We start from the raw sequence: 24282 nt of genomic DNA, 5'->3' as shown, positions 1-24282 counted from the left end.
TGCATATTTTCATAATAAAAAGTTAGAAAAAAAGGTGGAAAAAAGCGTTTTTCTTTAATTCTCTATAGGAGCAAGAGGACAGTTAGTAATGATAATTATACACATTAGGAGAGTACTTACTCCGTGCCAGGCTGTGTCATAAAGAATTTGGCCTGACCCAAAGAAAGGTCTAGCCTTTATCCATAGCTCCTGAAAAGTAATGTTTATTTTTTATTTTTTTCAATATTTACTTTTATTTTTAAAATATATTTATTGATTATGCTATTACAGTTGTCTCATTTCCCCCTCTTCACTCCACTCCATCCTACCCACCCTCTCCCTCCCACATTCCCCACCTATAGCTCATGTCCATGGGTCATATTTATAAGTTCTTTGGCTTCTACATTTCCTATATTATTCTTATCCTCCCCCTGTCTATTTTCTACCTGCTATTTATGCTACTTATTCTCTGTAACTTTTACCCCTGTCTCCCCCTCCCACTTCCCCATTGATAACCCTCCATGTGATCTCCATTTCTATGGTTCTGTTCCTGTTCTAGTTGTTTGCTTAGTTTGCTTTTGTTTTGGTTTTAGGTGTGGTTGTTAATAACTGTGAGTTTGCTCTCATTTTTACTGTTCATATTTTTTATCTTCTTTTTCTTAGATGAATCCCTTGAACATTTCCTGTACTAAGGGCTTGGTGATGATGAACTCTTTTAACTTGACCTTATCTGGGAAGCACTTTATCTGGCCTTCCATTCTAAATGATAGCTTTGCTGGACACAGTAATCTTGGATGTAGGTCCTTGCCTTTCATGACTTGGAATACTTCTTGCCAGCCCCTTCTTGCCTGCAAGGTCTCTTTTGAGAAATCAGCTGATAGTCTTATGGGAAGTCCTTTGTAGGTAACTGTGTCCTTTTCTCTTGCTGCTTCTAAGATTCTCTCCTTCTGCTTAATCTTGGGTAATGTAATTATGATGTGACTTGGTGTATTCCTCCTTGGGTCCAGCTTCTCTGGGACTCTCTCAGCTTCCTGGAAGTCTATTTCCTTTGCCAGATTAGGGAAGTTCTCCTTCATTATTTGTTCAAATAAGTTTTCAATTTGTTGCTCTTCCTCTTCTCCTTCTGGCACCCCTATAATTCGGATGTTGGAACGTTTCAAGATGTCCTGGAGGTTCCTAAACCTCTCCTCATTTTTTTGAATTTTTGTTTCTTCATTCTTTTCTGGGTAGATGTTTCTTTGTTCCTTCTGGTGCACACCATTGATTTGAGTCCCAGTTTCCTTCCCATCACTATTGGTTCCCTGTACATTTTCCTTTGTTTCTCTTAGCATAGCCTTCATTTTTTCATCTAATTTGTGACCAAATTCAACCAATTCTGTGAGCATCCTGATTACCAGTGTTTTGAACTATGCATCTGATAGGTTGGCTATCCCTTGGTCACTTAGTTGTATTTTTTCTGGAGCTTTGAAGTGTTCTTTCATTTGGGCCATTTTTTTTTTTTTGTCTTGGCGCACCTGTAATGTAGAGGGGCGGAGCCTTAGGTGTTCACCAGGGCGGGGTAACACTGGTCTCTGTGCTGTGACGCTGTACATGGGGGAGGGGCCAAGAGGGAGCAATGGCACCACTCCACTCTCTGCTGGATTTCAGTCACTCCCTCCACTACCCACAATCAAACTGGGACCCTGTGGTGCTGATTCCCTTGTGGGTGGGCCTGTGCACTCTCTAGGCCCCTGTGGGTCTCTCCAATGAACTGTCCTGTGAGTCTGGGAGTTTCTCCTGCTGCCGCCTCAACCCCCATGGGTGTTTTCAATCAGAGGTGTGAGGCTTTATTTCCCCTGCACTGGAGCCCTGGGTTGTGTGATCTGCTTTACTCCTCCGCCGTTCCTCCCAGTTTATCTGTGTGCAAATATGGGGCCGTGGGGTCTGCTAGCTGCCACCTTGTGGGATCTGCCAGCCTGCCCTGTTCCACAATCCGCCACCTCACCGGGAATCCTCTCCGCCCCAGCTGCCCGTCTCAGCCCCTCCTACCGGCCTGAATGAATGTTTCTTCTTTATCTCCTTGGTTGTTGGACTTCCATAGAGTTCGATTTTCTGTCAGTTCTGGTTGTTTTTTGTTTTTAAATTGTTGTTGTCCTTTTGGTTGTGCGGGGAGGTGCAGTGTGTCTACTTATGCCTCCATCTTGGCTGGAACTATTTTAAATTTTTAAAAATTTATTGATTTGAGAGAAGGGGGGAGAGAGAGAGAGACAGAGAAACACTGAAAAGTAATCTTTAAATCCTTGGAATTTCCCAAGTGCTAAACGTGTCTTTGTTATTTATGTTATTCAACTGTGGGCAGAGGCGGAGGGTGGGGTTGGGGGTTGGGGGACGGAGACTTTGTTTAAACATTTGGGCAATCCTTTAATCAATCATATCTATGTAATGAAGCCCCAGCTAAAACTGTGGATTCCAAAACTCTGGTGCACATCCCAGGTTGGCAGAACTCCATGGGTATTGTCACACATCAACACCCAAAGGGTAAGTCGTCCTGAGGACAATGGAAGCTTTGCCTTTGGAATCCCCCTAGACTCTGCTCTATGTGTCTCTTCTTTTAGCTCCTTCTCATTTGTATTCTTTCCCTGTAATAAGCCATGAGTGTAATAGCTTTTAGCGAAGACTATGACTCCTTCCAATTTTATAGCATTAACCTCAGGGTGGTTTTGAGAACTCCCTGAACTTGCAATTGGTGTCAGAAGTGACAACAGTCTTGGGGACTGTGTCCTTGGTCTTTGCATTTGGCTAACACCAGGCATGGCATTCTCCTTTTGTATGAATATTTAATACTCATAACATGAGCATTAATAAGTTGGATGGGACCTACTGTTTTGCCTATTTTACAGATAAGGAAACCTAAGAACAGATAACTAACTTACCAGAGGATATATAGTCAGTAAATGGTGGAACTGGAATTTAAATGCTGGCAGACTGCTCCAGAGCTTGTGCATCTTGTTGATAAGAAAGCATGCTTATTTCAGTGATGTAAGTGAAAAGAATTCCAAGGTAGGCAGGTCCAGGGAAGAATGTAAGTTGAGTCCTGTCTCTCTCATGCTCTACCTGCAGTTCTGTATAATAATGAACCTTCAGAGTGAAGATCCTGAGGCATATGAAGACACTGTGCCCTGAAAGAAAGATTCAGTGATGTTTAATACTACACACTTTGTTTCTAAGGCCATTAAGTGGACTAATTAATTTTATAAAGAAGTCCAAGAGTTCTAACAGAAAGGGCTTTCTCATAAACTGTTCCCTTATCCAAATAACAAAACCCCCACATTCTCCAGCCATTCCTGTTAAAAGGAAGCCAGTGGCATGGAAAAAATGCTGACAGAGAGAGAAAGTCTCACACCTCTCTGCCCTAATTGATAATTGACAATAATCCAAATCTAAATAACATGTGCTTCAGAATTCAAAAATAAGAGTGGTAATAATTTCAATACCCTAAAGAAATGATTTAAGGAAAGATTTATGTAACAAGTGATGCTCCTGTTATACTCTTCTTTTGCAAAAGTTCTAATTTTAACAGGCCACAAATTTCAAGACTTTGCAAGCACTTTGGTAATTTTCTAAACCAACTAGGTGAATCTACATTAAATTTTACTTTATTATTATTTTTTAAGATTTTATTTATTTATTTAGAGAGAGGGGAAGGGAGAGAGAAAGAGAGGAAAAGAAACATCAATGTGTGGTCCCTCATGTGTCCCGCACTGGGGACCTGGCCAGCAACCCAGCCCTGTGCCCTGATTGGGAATTGAACCGGCAACCCTGTGGTTTGCAGGCACGTGCTCAATCCACTGAGCTACACCAGCCAGGGCTGAATCTACATTAAATTTTAATCAAATCACCACAAAAGCTTCCAGATAAATGGTACTATACAGGCGCAAGCAAAAACTTTGAGTAGTCACTAAATTTGTGCGTTTGCTCTTTAAGTGTGTGCACTGACGTGTTGACAGTGCCCTTACACAGGTTGTGAAGATGCTATTCTTCTTTTGTCATCCCCAGAAAGCCTGGAGGTAAGCAGGGGTAGAGGTGGCTAGGGAGGGGAGATAGGCAATGCCAAGAGCATATGAAAACAAGGGAAGTGTAAGAGATTAAACCTTTGGTTTATTTAGCTGCTTTATTCTGCTAAACTGAGCCTAAAGTTCAAAAGAAACTTTAAGAGGCTTTAATGGGTGCCTTTCTATGAACTTCCTTAAGTGGCTTATATTTCACCTAAAACAAAAAGGAGAAAAACCAACTCCGAACATTGTGTCTTAAGATTATGCTTTGTATGTTTTGTTCTGGTCTCTACCATAGTCATTTTTTGATTTTTTTCAATCACTAAAAAAAAAATGGTTCTAAAACACAATTATGCCCTATCCTAAAACCTTATGTAGTAAACAAAACAAAAAAAGAAAAGAAAGAAGGAAAGAAAGGAAAAAACCCAAAATTAAAAAAAGGAAGTAAGGAAAAAAACACCCCCAAAGGTAGCAGTGTTTGCACAGTTCCTCATCTATAAAATTAGAATGAAAAAAGTGCCTGTCTCATGGGGTTGTTATGAGAATTAAATGAATTAATATTTTTAAAGTGCTTAGAACAGTATCTGGCACACTGGAAGCTATATGACTTTAACAAAATTTTAAAACACAAATAAAAAACACTTTACAGACACAGTGGAATAAAGTGAGTGAACATTAGAAAACCTGCCTTTGTCCTCCTTGCAAGTAATTAAGTACAGTGAGGCAGTTCTGGAGGCAGAGAGAATTGAGATATAGTGGGAGTAAAGCATTTCAGCAAGTCTGAGCTAAGTGTGTTATCCCTTGGTTTATTTTCGTTATATGAGTTTTTTGGGTCCTGCATACTTTGAAGTTTGCCTCAAGGGAAAAAGTTGAATTGGGACTCTTTGTGACTAGAATCTTTGGCCTGGAAGGTTGGCGCCTTCAACTGTTTCTCATGCCAAGCCTTTGAGATTCAGTTCCCGTTCCAAATGCAGACAGGAGCTTCCTTGCAAGTTTTTCTGAAAGGAATGAATGAGACTAAACTCCAACAGATTTCTGCCTTTATGGACTTTTAGCCTAATTAGTTTGGTGAATTAGTGCCATGGCTGGAATGCAGAGTGCAGCAGGCCCCAGTTCTGGGGGTGGAGTCTCATGAGGCCCCACAGACCATGAAGCAGGACCAGTCAGTCCTACAGCTGGTCAGGGACACTCAAGAAGGGCTGCAGTGGAAAAACTGCAAAAAAGCTACTCGCATCTTTTGGCTGACTCCACAGAACTGCAGAGTTTGAACTTAGAGCCATGCAAAATTATGTTTATACCCAGAAAAGGCTTTGTAATATCAAACCTAGTAAGCACAAGGCATCACATCATTTACACTTTGGGACTTGAAAAAGAGAAAGAAAAATTTAAGGCAGTTCTGAGTAGCTCTTTTCCATACCCAAAAGGAAGGGGAAAATAGCTGAAAATGGAAAACACCATTAAGCAGCAACATGAAGGATCCAGGTCAAAGACAAAGAAAAAAGCTTCCAGGCCTTCTTAAACAGTTGTACTGGACCCAATCAGACTCATCCACTTTCTACAACAAATATTTGTTACCATCCCTTTTACTATCCTGAAATAAAGCTCATAGATAATATAACCTACAAGCATAGTTTCAAAAATTGAACATACTGTTCTAACTGCAAAATGAAGAATAATTTTTTAAAGAAATTAATAACAAACTATGTATTTCAATACGTAAATGTTTGGGTATGACTGCACAAGAAGAAATAATGGAATGGATAGATGCACCAAATAAGTTCTGATTTAAGAAAAATAAAACATTCAGTGAATTATCAACATATTTTTTATACTTGAAATTTTATTTATTTTATTGTTGTTCTATTACAGTTGTCCCAGTTTTCCCCCATTGCTCTCCCCTGCCCCGCCCACCCCCTCTCCCCCTGCTCCCACAGTCAGTCGCCACCTTGTTGTCCATGTCATGGGTCATTCATACATGTTACTTGACTAGTCTCTTTCCCTTCTTTCCTCCCCTATACTTGAAACTGTAAACTAGGGGATAAATGTTTTTATAGGTATTCATGGAATACCTGTGATGCAACAGCTGTAGATGCAGTGAAGACACAAATACTTCAAACTGTTGCTGTTGGTGATGTGATTTTCTGAAATGGAGCATAACACTTGTTCAAGTTGCAAACTAAGCACAGTGTTTAAAACTGTGCAAACAGTATTAAGAGTATTCAGTGTGTGTATATGTTAAAACAGAGTTACGTTCTAGGCTTGGAAATTTATAAACAGGATTATTTAAAAATCTATGTGAATGTCCAGTGGGCCAGGTGAAAGTCGTGAGAGACGTAAGACAATGCCGTTCACACACTGTGGCATGTCTAGCTCCCTGCTTTCTGCCTAGTAATCCTTTCCCAACCTCCCTCACCTACCTCCCCACTTCCGGTCATGGTGACAGCTAATGACTCCACACAAGACCAAAGCAGCCTCTCAGGGCACAGTGCAGCCCCCACTAAGAAATACCTTTCTAGAACCTTGGTCACCTCTCCAGTGAGGTCAGGGTGGAAGTCTGGGTGTGAGGTCAGGCCCCAAGGGATACTGCATCTGTGCTCTTGTCTGGGGAATGATGGAATAGAAGGGTCCCAGTCACAAACTTCCTCCTCTAAGTTTCTCCATTCTAACTTTTTAAATTTAAATTTTTTTTTTGGTCTCTCTCTTTTTTTATTCTTTTTTTTTAATTTAAATTTTTATTGTTATTCAATTACAGTTGTATGCCTTTTCTCCCCATCCCTCCACCCCACTCCAGCTGAACCCACCTCCCTCCCCCACCTCCACCCTCCCCCTTGGTTTTGTCCATGTGTCCTTTATAGTAGTTCCTGTAATCCCCTCTTCCCACTGTCCCCCCACCCCCGGCTATTGTTAGATTGTTCTTAACTTCAATGTATCTGGTTATATTTTGTTGGCTTTTTTCTTATATTGATTATGTTCCAGTTAAAGGTGAGATCATATGGTATTCGTCCCTCACCGCCTGGCTTATTTCACTTAGCATAATGCTCTCCAGTTTCATCCATGCTGTTGCAAAGGGTATAAGCTCCTTCTTTCTCTCTGCTGCATAGAATTCCATTGTGTAAATATACCATAGTTTTTGGATCCACTCGTTTGCTGATGGGCACTTAGGTTGCTTTCACTACTTGGCTATTGTAAATTGTGTTGCTATGAACATTGGGGTGCACAGGTTCTTTTGGATTGGTGTTTCAGGGTTCTTAGGGTATAATCCCAGCAGCAGAATTGCTGGGTCAAAGGGCAGTTCCATTTTTAGTTTTCTGAGGAAATTCCGTACTGTTTTCCACAGTGGCCTCACCAGTCTGCATTCCCACCAACAGTGTGCACTAGGGTTCCCTTTTCTCCACATCCTCTCCAACATTTGTTTGTTGATTTCTTTGTGTTGGCCACTCTGACTGGTGTGAGATGGTAACTCATTGTGGTTTTAATTTGCATCTCTGTGATGGCTAGTGATGCTGAGCATCTTTTCATATGTCTCTGGGCCCTCTGTATGTCTTCCTTGGAGAAGTGTCTGTTCAAGTCCTTTGCCCATTTTTTAATTGGGTTGTTTGTCTTCCTGGAGTGGTGTCGTGTGAGTTCTTTATATATTTTGGAGATCAGACCCTTGTCTGAGGTATCATTAGCAAATATGTTTTCCCATATAAATTTTAATTTTTTTTAAATCAAATGTTTTAAAAATCAAGTACTGTAAAATAGGGACCTGCTGCACACTTTTCCATCAAACCCTCTCCCCAAAGGTATGTACTTCCAAGTATTTCCTCCAGTACTTTTCATCCGTAATTCTAAATAATGTGCTTTTCTCCCCCCACGGGCTTGATTTATAAAGTCAAGATAAGTTTTAATAATTTACTTATATAATAGTATGCATTATATTATTATACTATTTTGTAATTATAAATATTGTACATTGGGTTTCAAATAAGGAATATAAACTTTAAGGTAATGAAGATCTTGAGAAGGGAATGGAGTTAACAAAAAAGGAGGCCACTAAAGGTATGTTCTGACAAGAACAAAGATGGAAAATGATTTTTGGTGAATGGAAATGATTTAATGTAAGGACAACAGGAGTTTATATTAATGGTGATGGGAAACTGTAAAGGTGTGGATTGGTATTCTATCTGAAAGGATATTGAATAGCTTTAACAACAAAGACACTATCATTGGTTTTCTAGGTGATCAAGGAGAAACAGGAACAATTTAAAGAGATAAGCCTTCCTCAGCAATATGTATGAGAGGAGTAAGATTTAGCAATAACTTTGTATGGATATGATGCGGAAGGGAGTTTATGAAGTTATCAAATCAAGCACTATTGAAAAATTATGAAGAAAAAGAGAGTAGATAGTTTTTGTGGTGGAACGACTATTTCATTGTCCAGTTGAGTAAGAAGTAATGGCAATGAACTCCTATTAGAATTACAATATATAGCATACATGTTATATCCACAAATGTCATCAAAAGGTATTTAAATTACCAGTCTTGCATTTCTTTTCTTTTTCAACCTAAGAAGGAAAATACTCCACCAGTTATAAATAAATAATATAAAGAAGTAGCCTATTTTTTTGTCTAATTTTTTTTCAACTTAATCTTTATTGTATTTTTTCCATTACCATTTAGTCCCCTTATAGCCCCTCCCCCCAACAATCACCACACTATTGTCCATGTCCATGAGTCCTTTTTCCTTTTTGTTCAGTCCCTTCACCCCCTAGACTCCCCCCCTCCACTAGCTGTCATCCTGCTCTCCATCTATGAGTCTGTCCCCATTTTCCTCGTTGGTTCCGTTTGTTTATTAGATTCCACATATGAGTGAAATCATATGGTGTTTGCCTTTCTCTGCCTGGCTTATTTCACTTAGCATAATGTTCCCCAGGTCAATCCATACTGTCCCAAAGGTTAAAACTTTCTTCTTTTTACAACCAGTATTCTTGAAACCAAGGACTAAGTTCTTGGTTTTTCTCACTTGCCACACAGACACTCACCAAATGTTGTATGGGCCAAGAACAGTACCTCCTCCCAGCACCTCCTTCCCATGAAAAGACTAGATTTAATGTCTATTATTGGATTCAAAATTGGGAGAGAAGTAAAACTGTCTTCATTCATAGATAACAAGATCCTGTATATAGAAAATCTTAACCACATGCAAAAAACTATTGAACTTAAAAAAATTCAACAAGATCTTAGGGTACAGGACCAATATACAAAAATCAATTATATTTCTATATACTAGCAATGAACAATCTGAAATGTTCTAAAACTGGATTTTAGCAGTGGTTGCAAAACTTGGTAAATTTATTTTTAAAATCATTGAATTGTACACTTAAAATGAGTCTATTTTATGGTATGTAAATTACACCTCAATAAAGCTTATTTTTTTAAATTGGGAGATGCCAAAAAGGGATAAAAGGTATTTTTCAACAAAAGGAGGATTTTATTCATTATTTATTCCTAATTTCTATGTCATAATCTCCTGTGTCAAATACTCTATCCCTGAGGGGTAGAACTCGAGTTAGGAAATTTCTAGGCCCTATCTGAAGAAGTCGTGATGTATGACTACCACTGTCTTAAATATCAGTACTGACACCAGAGGGCAGAAACTTTGAAAACAAGCTTATACCACTGTTAACCTGAAAGAGCACCGAGGAGCCTGGTCACAAAGAAACAGGTGGAGGTGAAGTGAAAAGTCAAGTCAGGTAGTCAAGGACAGTTCTGGGAGGGTCAGAATCCCTGTTCCCTAGGGTTGGGTGGGTCACAGCCTAAAGGGACAAGTTGTTTGGAAGGAAACTCTACCTCTTTGACTTCTAAGAGCCAGTCACCTCCTTGTATGGGATCGGAGGTCCTGGCTTTGATGACCCCAAATAAATAGAACATTCAGAACTCTCAACACAACTCCCAACAACTCTCAACTTCTTTGCAGACAAAGATAAAAACACAATCATCACTTCAGAAATTTCAATTGCACGATTCCCCAACGGCCCCCTGCCTTTGGCTTTTCAAAGCCCTACCCACTTGTAATTCAAATCACATTTGTAAACATACAGCATTCCCAGTAACAACTGCAAGAATATTTAATACTTGTATGAATAATTTGTATTTCCTGTCTTGAAATATGAAAACCATCAGTGGAGCGAATTTAAATTCTGGGCTCAGAAGCAAAGTTTTCAGATAGAATCTTCCATGCTTTGGTGATTGAAACAAACAGGTGCTCAGCAGGAAAAAAAAGTGTTCTTTTTTTTAAATACAACAATGCAACTCATAAACTGATTCTGGGGCATTTTGTTTGTAGCCATTTTTTATTTCAGTATTGGTTTCTTAGTTTTTTAATCTATGACTTTTTTGAGAAATATTGATAGACTCATGAAAAATACAGAACTCCTTTGTTATCCATCATAGTGGGAAATTATGTCAGCCAATACTCTGGTTCAAACAGGGTTGACTCTTTGTAAAGAATAGTAATAATAGGCATAATAATAGCTACATACACATACGAGGCCTTCACAGGAACTTGTCCTAATATTCTGCAAAGAAGTTTTAGTGAGGAAACTGAAGCAACTTGCCTGTGGTCACATGAGGCAGCTCAGTGGATTTGCAGTGCCGGAAATGGTGCTAAGCATTGTATATACATTATAGCCCTTCACAGATAATAAATTTATTCACTTATTTATTACATGTAAGTGGTATGTTAAATGTGTTATAAAAACTTCATAATAAATCTAAGAAGAAACTATTTTAATTTCATAGATGATGAAACAGAGATTTCTCTCTTCTGTGTGGCATCCGGCGAGTCTCTGATGATAGAGATGTATGTATCAAGTTCTGCAAGGGTGTCAATGTGAAAATGAATTATTATAATTTCCAGAAAAAGCTAGTTAAATAAACTGACTATTGTCAAGAAGTCATTATCATCATTGATAACAAACATCTGCCATTCCCATAAAGAAGCCACCCAATTTTCATTAATGACAATCAATTGTAAAAATTCCTCATATATGGCAAGTTAATGGCCACTTTGGATTCAAAATATGGGCTCAATAAAAGGAACAGCAAAAGCAGACAGTTCTTATGGCTTCTATGCAAAGCATGCATTAAAAAGGTAATTTATAAGAAAGGCAGCCTAAATAAATTTCAGGATGATATACATATATTAAATTAGGCTTTTTTAATTAAATAAAGGAAGTTTCAGACTAACCAAATACAATTTTGTTTTGTTTCAAATTTTCTTCTTTTATGTTAGCATTTGTTTTAGAATACCCAGTTACTTACTCATCGTTACTGGTTTCTGAAATTCAGTAAATTGATTTAAAAAGAGTGGTAATAAAAATACCTCCGTTCGTGATGCTTTTATGTCTGCATCCACAATGTCTTCTTCACAGGGTCCAAGAGCTAAAGAGTAATTTGGGGTTGTGGCCTTTCAGGACCAGGCGAATTATCACTGTGCTGGGGTCATCAGAGGGCCAAATTGCTTTTCCTGAATTAGCTTGTGAAGGGAACATGGGCAAATTAACCTTGTATGACTAAACTCTACTTTATGTGCTACTGGGTGACATATTGCTAGAGCCAGATTCGTCTCCAAAAATGGAACTCTTCAGAGGATCCTGTACAGGTTCATTTCACTTTCTGGTCATTAGTCTGCATAATATTAAAACTCACAGGTATTTAGTACTCGCTGCATACCAGGCTTTGGTGCTTTTTGGCTATTATTTTATTCTCAAAATAAGCCTATGAGATCATTGCTTTATCAAGATGCATTACAGAACAAAAGGAACCATTCTCAGTATTTCAAGCAAGGTGATTATTTAATACAGGGAACTGGGTATTTACAAAATTGTTAGATGGGCTGGAAGAATAAGTTCCAGAGTCCCAGGGGCGTCCAACTTTTTGGTGTCTCTGGGCCACACTGGAAGAAGAGTTGTCTAGGGCCACACATTAACTACATTACAGCACATAATCACACACACAAAAATCTCATAATGTTTTAACTAAATGTATGATTTTGTGCTGGGCCACCTTCACTGCCATCCTGAGCCACATGAGGCCCATGGGCTGAAGGTTGCACACCCCTGTTTAGACTCAGCTCCCAGAAGTAATCCTCAGAGAAATACAGAACTTGCCCACTAAGAGAGCAACTATCTTCAAGGTCACTGAAGCTTGTAAATTCACAAATATATGTCAGGAAACTGGCTTCAAGAAGCTGCTTCTACTGCCACAGCCTTCGATACCCAGGAAGCTGGAACCCTGCTGAAGATGAAACCTCACATCTCTAGGATCTTTGCATGCCACCGGTGGTGGTGGTGGGATGGCTGAAATGAGAGGATGGCTTCATGTTTGCCTTCCAAATTTCAAACAAATCTGTCTAAATGACAGGACCTAAATTACATGCAAACCTCTAGTTGCAAAGGGGTTTGAGATATGCAGACTTTAGGCTTTTCAACGTCCGCAGGAAAGAAAGAATCCAAGGAGGAAGGTGGAATGTAAAACAAGCCAGGCAATCCACATTATTTATTTCATGTGAGTACTTAGTCCTCATGCCCACTTTCGATAGATAAGGAAACTGAGGCACTGAGAATTAAGTAAACAGCCCAGGGTCACACCAAGGTGGTCTGCTCTAGAACTTGTACTCTTAACCATTGAACTTACTGCCTCCCTACAGCCAGCTTATGGTCCTTTGTCCATATAGGCTAAATGAAAATCCCAGCAGCATCATTGCTCACCAAAGGTGAAACTGTGTTCAATGATAAAAGAAAAAACTTCAATAAGGTAGAACAGGAAAGACTCAAAGCCATAGTACACTACTGGATTCTTCCTATCTTTATAATACTAAGAGAGAGATCCAACAAAGCTCTTGAATTTTACTCTTTCAGAATCTCTGACTATTGAATCAGATACTATTAAATGCTACTGAGATGATGTTTCTGTCTGGAGAGCCAGAAATATTCAGGGATACAACCCCAGAAAAATCCCCATTAATCATTAAATTCAAACCCATATCTCAGAATTTACTACTCAAATATGGGGAGGAGCCTCTTCCAGAGAGAATGGAATCAGACATCCAGAAAACAATATAAATGTCTTTCATTCCTGACCCCAGAGCTGATGTGGCAGAGACGATGCTAAGTGTTCACCAAGCCCATTTTACTTTTCTCTTGGGCCCCTTCGCAGTGAGGTTGGAGTCATGTGAGTTCTGGCCAACGGAAGTTGGGAATTAGTGATACACAGTACTTCCAGGCTTGGCCACCCCTCTTGATGGTCATGCTATGTATTGACACTGGTGGTGTCACAAGACCGAAGGAGCCTGAGCTTCTCCTGAATGACTTCGAACCACATTGGCCTGTGATGTAAGCAAGCAATACATTTTTATTGAATTAAGCTATCAAGGTCTGGGTCTGTGTGCTACAGCAGTTAGGCTGACCAATACGGCTGACCAAAACCTTCTACAAAGGATTTGTAAGGGAGTATGAAAAAAGGCATTACTCCTGGGTTGCCTCAATTTCATGACATTTTATCTACCTTTCATCAACATCAGACTCTTTCATAAAAATTCATTCAAGAGTTGCCATTCCATTTACTTTGCTTCTGCTTTTCAGACCGGGCAGCAGAGCTGGACACAGTGCTGGCAAAGAGGAAAAAAGCTAAATGGATACAGAGAAAGGGGACTCTACCTGAAATTGCTGGATCTTTAAACTCCTTTGATAGTTCCATCCCTGGAAAAGAGTAGCTCCTTCCATTCACTGAAATCAGATCACTGGGATCCGCCCTCCTCCCCGAGGGTGGAAGCAAGCAGGAAGTACAGCAGGGAGAGAGAGGACTTGTGCTGACTCTGCTGGGGACCTCTGGTGATCACTGGGACCGATGGCACTGGTGAGGGTTCCCTTCTGTGCACTGAAAACATACGATGAGGCTAAAGCAGATTTCACTTCCCTAAGAAGAAAACTCTAAGCTCTTTAAGAGCACCATTTACATACAATAGCAAATATGTTCATTGTACATCACTTTTAGCTGTTCATTAAACCAAATCCCCAGAGGATCTTTTATGTCAATACTTTGGAAATTAGTCTTTGTTACTTTATGTAATTAAAAACAATAAAGTTAAGTGCCTGTTACACTCTTTTGTGATTTGAAACAGGCACTCTCAACCTCAGGTCCTATCTCTTAGGCCCCTTGATGGCCTCTGAGGTAATGATGGGAATCTATGCATTATTTTAATCATATCAGAAAACATTATAGAAACAGGACATTTAACTTAAAGCTGAATGAACTATCTAAAATGTCAAGCTTTTGGTTTTTTGACTGAGATCACATCACCTTAGTACAATAATTATCTCGGAGGATAATTATTGATAATTGATTATGTCATGCTGAGTGGACATTCTGGATAACAGATATTTAATGTCTTTGATTAATATAAATGGTTAATCACCCAATAAAACTTTCATAAAGAAGAACTTTTGAGAAATAAGCTCTGTATAGGTGTCTTTCTTAGCAGTTTAGGAATCTAGCCCCAAAATGGAAACAACCCAAATGTCCATCAACTCATGAATGGATAATTAAAATATGGCATAGCCATTCAATGACATATTATTCGGCCATAAAAAGAATGAAATGCTCATACATAGTACAACATGGATGAACCTCAAAAACCATTATGTCTGGTGAAAGAAGCCAGTCACAAAACATACAATGTCTGATTTCATATATATGAAATGTCTATCAGACACAAATCTTTAGAGACAGAAGATTAGTGGTTATTTAGGGCTGAGATGGAGAATAAAGAGTGACTATTAACAGATATGAGATTTCTTTTTGGAATGATGAAAATTAGATCATGGTGATTGCTGCACATTTCTGTCTAAATACTAAAAATCACTGAATTGTACCCTTAAACAGGTGAACTTTATGGCACGTAAATTGTATTGTATTTCTGTAAGCTGTTAAAGTTTTTCAGAATAATAAATTGAACTCCATAATTTTCCAGCTTACTTTACCCAAAATTTGCCTGAATTAATAGAATCTTACAGCCTGGGAGTAAGTTGGGTTCTGGCTAAACAGCAACAAAAGCAAACAACTGTGTCATCTCTCAGGCGAAAATGCTATAACCTCCGCCCTCTCTCCCCACATGCACAGGGTCTTCCCCTTACTCATGGCAGGAAGCTATGAGATAAGACTGTGGCCCAGGAGAAGCTGTTTGTTTCTCCCAGTGCTCTGCCCCGACAAAGGGCGGGCTTCACTCATTTTCAGTTGCATGCAGAGGAAAAGGCCTGTGGCCCTTCAGCCACACCAAGGCCAGTCCTCCTCCTTGGCAGTTTTCCTTTTGCAGCCAATTTCACCGCACTCAATCTGCACACATGCCAGTTTTTCCTTTTCCCCCCTGAGACATTTAACAAATTTTTACCAAAGTCATCCAAAGCCACAAAAGCATTCTCCTAATTATAAAGTGAAAGTCAATTGTGAAAATATCAGAAAATATATAAAAGTAATACAGTTACTACCTAGAAATAAACTTTGTTAATATTTTGGCATACTTCTTTCTAATATACAATATATATACATATTTTTTACCCAGTTGATATCATACTGTAAATTCATTTTTATAAACTATAGGAATCATGTAACTAGTGTCCTTGTTGGCAGTAGCTACTAAAAAGCCTCAAGTCAAAAGCACAAAGCATTACAGCATTCATGTCATGGAGAAAACCCACTCCTAGCTTAATTTTATGTTTCTCTTTTCAGATTTCTTCTGTCCTACTTTTCATGTTTTTATTTCTGTATTTAATCTTGTTTTATTATTTAAATTTCCATAAATCACTTTAAAGGCTTTCCAAAATAAATCATTTTTCCCATCATAACCACTTTTAAGTGTACACTTCAGTATTATTAAATATTCACATTGTAATCTTGCAGAACTGAAACTCTATTTCCATTAATATAAACTCCCATTTCCCCCTCCCTCTACCTCCCGGTAATCATCATTCTACTTTCTGTTTTTATGAATTTGACTACTTTAGATACCTCAGATAATGGTATTATAGTAGTATTTGTCTTTTTTGTGACAGGCTTATTTCACTTAGCATAACATCCTCAAGGTTCACCCATGGTGCAGCATATTGCAGAATTTACTTCCTTTTTAAAGCCAAATAATATTTCATTGTATGTATACATCACATTTTGTTTGTACATTCATCCATTGATGAACAATGGGCTATTGTGAACAAAGCTGCTATGAACATGGATGTGCAAATATCTCTCTGAGACTCAGTTTTCAATTCGTCTTGACATGTAGTCAGTAGTGGGATTGCTGGATTCTACAGTAGTTTTAGTTTTAATTTTCGAGGAACCACTGTACTGTTTTCCATCATGGTTGCACATTATACAACCCTATCAGCAGTGCTCAAGGGTTTTAATCTCCTCACCTCCTCACCAACGCTTGTTATTTCATTTTTTGGATTAATAGTCATCCTAATAGATGTGAGGTGATATTGGAGTTTTGATTTGAGTTTACCAATTAGTGATGTTGAGCAGCTTTTTATATGCTTGTTGGCCATTTGCATACCATTTTTAAAGAAATGATATTTGATTCTTTTGCCCATTTTTGTTTTTATGTTGTTGAGGTATATGAGTTTTTTTTATAATATCCAGAAATATCAAATTCTGGATATTAATCCCTTATCAGATATGTAATTTGGAAAGAAATGCTCCCATTCCATAGATTGCCTTTTCTTTCTGTTAACATCCTTTGATGCAAAAATGTTGTAAGTTTGATGTAGTTTTATTTGTCTATTTCTCTTTTTTTATTGTTTGTGCTTTTGGTGACATAACCAAGAAATCAAAACAAAATCTTATGTTGTGAAGCTTTTTTCCTATGTCTTTTTCCTGGGAGTTTCATAGTTTGGGGTCTTATGTATAAGTGTTTAATTTCTCTTGAGTTAATTTTGTATGTGGTATATGATATAAGTGTTTAACCTCATTCTTTTGCATGTGGATATTAAGTTTTCCCAACACCATTTGTTAAAGAGACTGTCCTTTCCCCACTGAATGGTCTTGGCATCCTTGTTAAAAATCATTTATTTGATCATGTACGCAAGGGTTTATTTCTAGACTCTCTACTATATTCCACTGGTCTATATGTCTGTCTGCATGGCAGCACCACCCTGTCTTGATAACTGTAACTGATATCAGGTATTGTGATTTCTCCTACTTTGTTCTTCTTTCTCAAGATTGCTGAGGCTATTTGGGGGTTTTTTTGGTCCCATATAAATTTTTGAAATATTTGATCTAGGTCAGTGAAATATGCTATTGTTATTTTAATACGAATTGCACTGAATCTATAGATTGCTTTGGGCAGTATGTAGATTTTAATGATGTTAATTCTTCCCATTCATGGACACAGTTTATGCTTCCATTTATTTGTATCTTCTTTAATTTCTTTTTCCAGTGTTCTATAGATTTCTGAGTATAGGTCTTTTACTTGCTCAGGAAATTTATTCCTAGGCACTTTATTTTTCTTGTTGCTACAGTAAATGGGATTTTTTTCCTAAATTTTCTTTCTGGTATTTTATTGTTGGTATACAAAAATGCCATCAATTTCTCAATATTGACGTTGTATCCCACTATTTTGTCAAATTCACTTATTAGATAGAGTACTCTTTTGGAGGAGTCTATAGAGTTTTCTATGCACACTATCAAGTTGTTCATGAATAATGAGTTTTACTTCCTCCTTGCCAATTTGGATGACTTTTATTTGTTTTTCTTGTCTGATTGCTGTGGCTAGGACTTCCAATACTATGTTGAATAAGAGTGGTGAAAGCTGACACTCTTGTCTTGTTCTTGATTTTGGGGGAACACTTTTAGTTTTTATCTGTTGGGTATGATGTTGGCTGTCAGTTTCTCATATATGGCTTTTATTATGTTGAGTTATGCTCCCTCTATTTCTGCTTTGCTGAGTGTTTTTTATCATAAATGGTACCTGTACTTTATCAAATTTTTTTTAACATCTATTGATATGTTCATGTGATTTTTGTCTATCATTTTATGTGGTATATTATGTTTATTGATTTACAAATATTGTATCATCTTTGCATCCCTGAGATGAATCCCACATGATCAATGTTTATGATTTTTTAATGTATTGCTGAATCCAGATAGCCATTATTTTGTTGAAGATTTTAGTGCCTATGTTTATCAGATATTGATTGGCCTATAGTTTTCTTTCTTTGTTGTGTCTTTACCTTGTTTTGGAGTTAGAATGATACTGGCCTCATAAAAAGTGTTTGGAAGTCTTCCTTCCTCTTGAATTTTTTGGAATAGTTTGAGAAGGATAGGAGTTAGTTCTTCCTTAAATGTTTCGTAAAATTCACCTGTGAAGGCATCTGGCCCAGGTTTCTTATGTTTCCTATGGGAGTTTTTTGATTACCACTTCAATATCACTAGTTGTTACCAGCCTGTTCAGGCTTTCTGCCTCTTCTTGATTCAGTTTTGGCAGATGGTATGTTTCTAGAAATTTGTCCATTTTGCCCAGGTTGTCCAATTTCTTGGCATATAGTTGTTCATAGTAACAACTATATTTCTCTGGTATCAGTTGTAACTTCTCTTTCATTTCTGATTTTATCTATTTGGATCCTCTGTTTTTCTTGAGTCTGGTTAAAGTCTTGTCTATTTTGTTTATCTTTCAAGGAAATGGCTACTGGATTTATTGATCCTTTGAATTGTTCTTTTACTTTCTTTGTCATTTAATTATGCACTGATCTTGATTATTTCCTTCCTTCTACTAGCTCAGGGCTTTGTTTGTTGTTGTCCCTCTTGTTCTTATAGATGTAGGGTTAGGTTGTTTATTTGAGATTTTTCTATCTTCATTAGGTAGGGCTGTATTTCTATGAACTTGCCTCTCAGGACTGTCTTCACTGTGGCCCATGGGTTTTGGGTTGCTGAGTGTTCATTTTCATTTGTTTCCAGGTACCTTTTGATTTCTTCCTTGATCTCATTGTTGAGCCATTCATAATTTAATAACATGTTATTCAGTCTCCATGAATTTGAATATTTTTGAGTTTGTTTTCCTTGAGGTTGATTTCTAGTTTCAATCCATTGTGATCTGAGCACATGCTTGATACGATTTCTATTTTCTTGAATTTATTTAGGCTTGTTTTGTGTCCTACCATGGGGTCTATCTTTGAAAATGTTCCACGTGCATTTGAAAAGAATGTGTATTTTGCTTCTTGGTGTGAAAGGTTCTCAATTAAGTCCATTTGATCTAGAGTGTTGTTCAATGCCACAGTATCTTTGTTGATTCTTTGAAATATCTATCCACTGTTGACAATGGGGTGTTAAAATCCCATATAATGACTGTATAATGTTGTTGTCAATACCTTTCTTGTCAAGACCTCCAAGATTTTCTTTATATATTTAGGTGTTTCTATGTTGAGTGCACATATGTTTACAAAGATTATATCATCCTGTTGGACTATTCCCTTAAGTATTATTTAGTGACCTTCTTTGGCCCTTTTTATGGTTTTTATTTTAAAGTCTATTTTGTCTGATATAAGTATTGCTACTCCCACTTTCTTTTCATGTCCATTTGCATGGAATCTTTTTTCCATCGCTTCAATTTCAACCAGTGTAGATCTTTTGTTCTGAAATAGGTCTCTTGTAGACAGCATATATGCAGGTCATGTTTTCTTATCCATTCAGCTACCCTATGTCTCTTGATTGAAGCATTTAATCCATTTACATTTAAGGTTATTAGTGATAGGTACTCATTCATTGCCATTTTAGTAGTTCCCACTAAGTTCCTTGTAGCTCCCATATAGTTCCTTGTAGTTCTCATAGAGTTCCTTGAGCATCCTTATAACCATTATTTTGAATTTTATGCCTGATATTGCTTGCCTCAATTTCATTTACCTCTTTTTCTGGGAACTCCTCCTTTCCTTCCAATTGGTGGGTTATTTGTTTGTCTCTCCATTTTACGTGACTATTTTTGTTTGTTTCTGCATTTCTGGTTGCCCAGGTTTGCCTGCCTCTCTTTGTGGGGTGAACTTCTGTGGCAGGAGTTCTATGGGACTTTGTGGTGCACTCTCTTTGATCTCCTCATCAGTATGCTCTAGGACTGCCCTTTATTCACTTTATGTGTGCTCTCTTGTCATACTTGAGCTTTGATTATTGATGGCTCATTTGTTGTTGGGTTCTTCCCTTTGACTGGCTGACTGGCAGTCAAACCCCCCACCACATCCTGTATGTTGTTGTACAGGTGCTGGATAACAAAGCAATACTACCCAGAAAACCAAACATACACCAGCAAAAATACCCCCCTGCCACATCAGCGATATGAACAGGAATTGAGCAAAGATTAATAAAGGTGGAGAGAGACTAAGAATATTATATGATAGGGAAAAGGGTATATGAGATGACTAAAGGAGAGAAAAATGATTTTGAGGAGGAAGAGGGAGGAGAAATAATAAAAGTTGGGAATAAAAACCAGGCAAAGAAAGGGAGAAAATAAAATTTCAACTAAGTAAAACAGGGAAGGGCAATGGCAAAATGAAGTATGGAAAGGGAAGAGTATAATATGATATTTAAAGTAAAATTTAAAAAGTAGTGAACCAAAGGGAACAAAATTGCAGACAAACTATAACAGGGTCAATAACAACAATAGCTGAACAAAGATTAATGAAGCTGGAAAGAGAGTAAGAATATTGTACAGAAGGGAAAAGAGAATATGAGATGTCCACAGTAAGGAAAACTTATTTTGAGAGGGTAGAGGGAGGAGAAATAATGAGAGTAAGGAATAGAATCCAGGCTAAGAAAGGGAAAAAAAAATTGAAACTCAAATAGGAGTAAGACGGGGAGTAAGACAATACTATGAGATTTGAAATAAAAAAAATAGTGAACAAATAGGGATACAGTTGAAGAACAGTAATAACCATAATATCCATGCCAAACAAGCCACCATTTATAAAGGTGGAAAGAAAATAAGAATACTGTAAGAAGGGGAAAAAGTATGTGAACTGACTAAAGGAAGGAAGAATGATTTTGAGATGATAGAAGGAGGAGAATAGTAAGAGTAAGGAATAGGAACAAGGGATAGATTTGGGAAGGGTGGGAATAAGATTTACAATGAAAATAAGAAAGGGCAGGAAGAAGGCAAAATATAGTAAGACATGGTGAGGGTACAATGTAAGATTTGAAATATAAAATTTAAAAAATATAAAAATCCAAGTACAAAGAATAAGAATAAAAGATAAAGAACAATGAATTAGTTGGAATAGAATTGGCACAAAAGGAGAAGTCTTAAAAGGCTATGTGAAAGGAAAAAATAACACAAATTCTGAAGAGGAACGAGGTGGAATTCATCTCAGCAGAGTTTAGTGTTTGCCTTCTGTCTTCTCTTCCTGTATCTATCTCTGGTTTTTTATCAGCTCAAGGTCCCAGGGTGGGTTGTTCCAACTTCTGGCAGCACCACCTCTATCACCTTCATCTGCATCTAGAGGGGGCTTCTATTGCAATTGGGAGAGTGGGGCCCCTTGGCTTCCCCTAGGAGGCACTGTTTAGTCTTCTGGGAAAGTCATGGGTGTGTTCCCCCTGTCCTTGCACCATCTGTCTTGGTCTGTTACAGCTTATTTCCACTAATGTATAGTTTCTACTGAATTCTCTGTTTCAAGGTAGGGGTCAGTCTGTGTAAGAGAGTAAGCTCTTTCCTGCTTGGTGGTGCTGGCAGCTCTGTGTGCCAGCCAAGGCTGGGCGGGGCCCTGATTCCCCCTTGCTGCAACAATTTCTGATCTCTCTGCCTTACTGTCCTCAGTGAAATAGGGCCCTAGGAATCAGTGTATTTTGTCTCTGGACCCTTTAGGCATTTCTCTTTCTGTCTTTCTCTTACAGATATGCACCCTGTAGGAGGTTCTTGAACCTCTCCCAATTGTGATACTGCAGGTTAGGACTGGGACTGTCCTTCTCTTCCTGAAGGTTCAATCTCCCCCCAGGGAAGGTAGCTCTATCTGGCTGTAAATAATCTCAGGTGCTCAAGTCTCTTTGGGCACTCCCACTGCAGCACTGAGTCAATGTCTGGCTTTCCTCACACACCACCTCTCCAAAAAGCCAGAAGTCTCTCACTGTCAAGCCTGGCCATGACCTGTCTCTGCCTGACCCAGGTGCAGGTAGAATCCCTCTCTCTCTCTCTCTGGCATTCTCCTGAATGGCGTTAGCTGCTGCAACCACAAGTGTGCTGCTCGCTATGTGTGTGTGTGGCCTGGATCTCCCCAACTTTATGTATCCAAGTCACTCCCCACCAGGTTCTAGGGGTTCTCTGCCCTGGGATGGGAGGGAGCCGCAGAACTGAGATCCTTGTCTGGGATCTCCGTGGCTGCAGGCACCACACCCGGGGTACTTTCTCTTCAACTTATAAAATCTCCTTACCATCTTTTGTGAAGCATCTTCTGTTCTCCTTGGCTTCCAAACTTTGTATCAGCTATGATTGCATTGAATGGTCAACTTATTTTTCAGGAGATCAGCCAAATATCTGAGTTGGGGACAAGAGCAAGTGGACTCTGCTTCTGCCTACTTGGCCGCCATCTTCTTTCCTCTCAAGACTTTTATTTTACATGTGATAGATTCCTAAAACTGGCTCCACTAAGTCCAAGTTACACTTCACTTCCAAAGTCTTGTCAAATTTTATAGCAATCTTGTGACAAGGGCATCATTATTCCTTGTTTACAAGTGAAGAAATGGAAAATTAGAGAAAATAAGTACTTGGCTAATGTCAGGGTGGGCAGGGATATCCCCCTGGCAACATAAGCCCACCCCTTATCCTATCAAAGATGTCAGAATATCAGGATGGGTGGGGATATCCCACTGACAGCCAGAGCTCGAGGGGAACCACCAATGATGGATCGCGGCTTTGTTCCAGGAGACCAATCCCTAGCCCTGGAGGGGAGCCAATCAGAATTTTGGTGTGTAAATCCCCACCATATTCCCTGCTGGGTGCGACTTCTCCGGCCCCCACTCTGCGGACAGGAGAATTTTGTCTGAGAGTGCAAATCCCAAATAAAGCTCTGTACTGCCTAATTTTGTGGCTGATTGGCATTTATCCTCGGCGGAGCCTAAGAAAACCTTTCATTTGGTGCCGAAACCCAGGAGGAGTTGTTGTCTGCTGAAGACCACTCCTCTCCCTACTCCCCAAGGAGGCCTCGCGGCTACCCCACCAGTCCGGACTAAGAACCAGGGTAAGTGCTGTTGCCCTTACGTTTCTGGTCCCCAAACACTGATTCTGGGCCCCTGTCTGCTGGGAGAGGCTGCTCTCCCACCAAATCGCAGCGCTGCATCGGGTGACCCTTCTGGGAGAGGCTGCTCTCCCTCCGCTGAGACTCTAGTCACCAGAGGAGACATCCCTGGACCTAGATCCTCATTTTTACCTGACCAGATCAGCAACTTGGGTTGAGGGATGCCGATTCCCACTTGCTAATCCTCGCGGGACAAAGAATGGGGGGGCAGGAGTCCAAACCAGACCCTAAGTCACCTCTAGGGTGCCTCCTGAAAAATTTGCGAGCTATTGATCCTGCCTCAAGTGAAAATGGCTGATTTTTCTATCCACTATGGCCTGGCTGTTATATCAGCTCGATAATCGCGAAACCTGGACTCCTGAAGGTACTTTCGATTTTGCTACCCTTACTGACCTAGATAATTTTTGCAGACGGACTGGAAAATGGTCTGAGGTTCCATACATTCAGGGCTTTTGGGCCTTGCGCTCCCGCCCTGATCTGTGTGCCCAATGCTCCACAGCTCAAGTTCTTCTGGCCCAAGGGAACTCTCAACCCGAACGGCCTCCTAAGCCAACTGCCCCAGAAACCCCTTCCTCCTTTTCTGATTCCCTTGAAGATCTTGCTTCTCCTCCGCCTCCTCCTCCTCCTCATCAGCTCCCGCCAAGGAATACTCCAGACCAGGCCCTCCCCCCTCAGCCTGATCCAGCCCCGGCCCTCCCTTCTCAGCCAGATTCTTCCCCTCCCTCTGAAGACCTTTCCTCTCCAGTCAGCTCACACACCCGCTCTCGCCTGAATCTAGAGCCCCTAGACTCCCGTATTTGTCCCCTCCGGGAAGTGGCAGGAGCAGAGGGTGTTGTTCGGGTCCATGTCCCCTTCTCACTAACTGACCTCTCTTCAATTGAGAAATGCCTAGGCTCTTTCTCCACTAACCCGACCAATTTTATCAGAGTTCCAATACCTAGTCCAGGCTTATGACCTCACATGGCATGACC

General features: G+C 39.3%; 1 long non-coding RNA gene across 2 annotated transcripts in view; it reads right to left on the bottom strand.

Annotated features, from left to right (window-relative positions):
- Positions 1 to 1474: 1474 nt before the first annotated feature.
- LOC123478296 (uncharacterized) overlaps positions 1475 to 24282 on the bottom strand; it is a 110735-nt gene continuing 87927 nt past the window's right edge. The window contains exons 5-6 of one of the 2 annotated variants that reach the window (XR_011650567.1): positions 2892 to 3137; positions 1475 to 2169 (exon numbers count right to left, since the gene is read on the bottom strand). This is a non-coding gene — a long non-coding RNA (uncharacterized lncRNA). Of the gene's footprint in view, positions 2170 to 2891; positions 3138 to 9334; positions 10869 to 13711; positions 13932 to 24282 lie in introns of those variants that run through there. The other variant, XR_011650568.1, reaches the window with a different exon arrangement.

Source organism: Desmodus rotundus, chromosome 11 (assembly GCF_022682495.2).
Source record: "Desmodus rotundus isolate HL8 chromosome 11, HLdesRot8A.1, whole genome shotgun sequence".
Lineage (NCBI taxonomy): Eukaryota > Metazoa > Chordata > Mammalia > Chiroptera > Phyllostomidae > Desmodus > Desmodus rotundus.
Note: the sequence above shows the minus strand (reverse complement) of the source record. Positions and strands in the feature narration are given on the sequence as shown.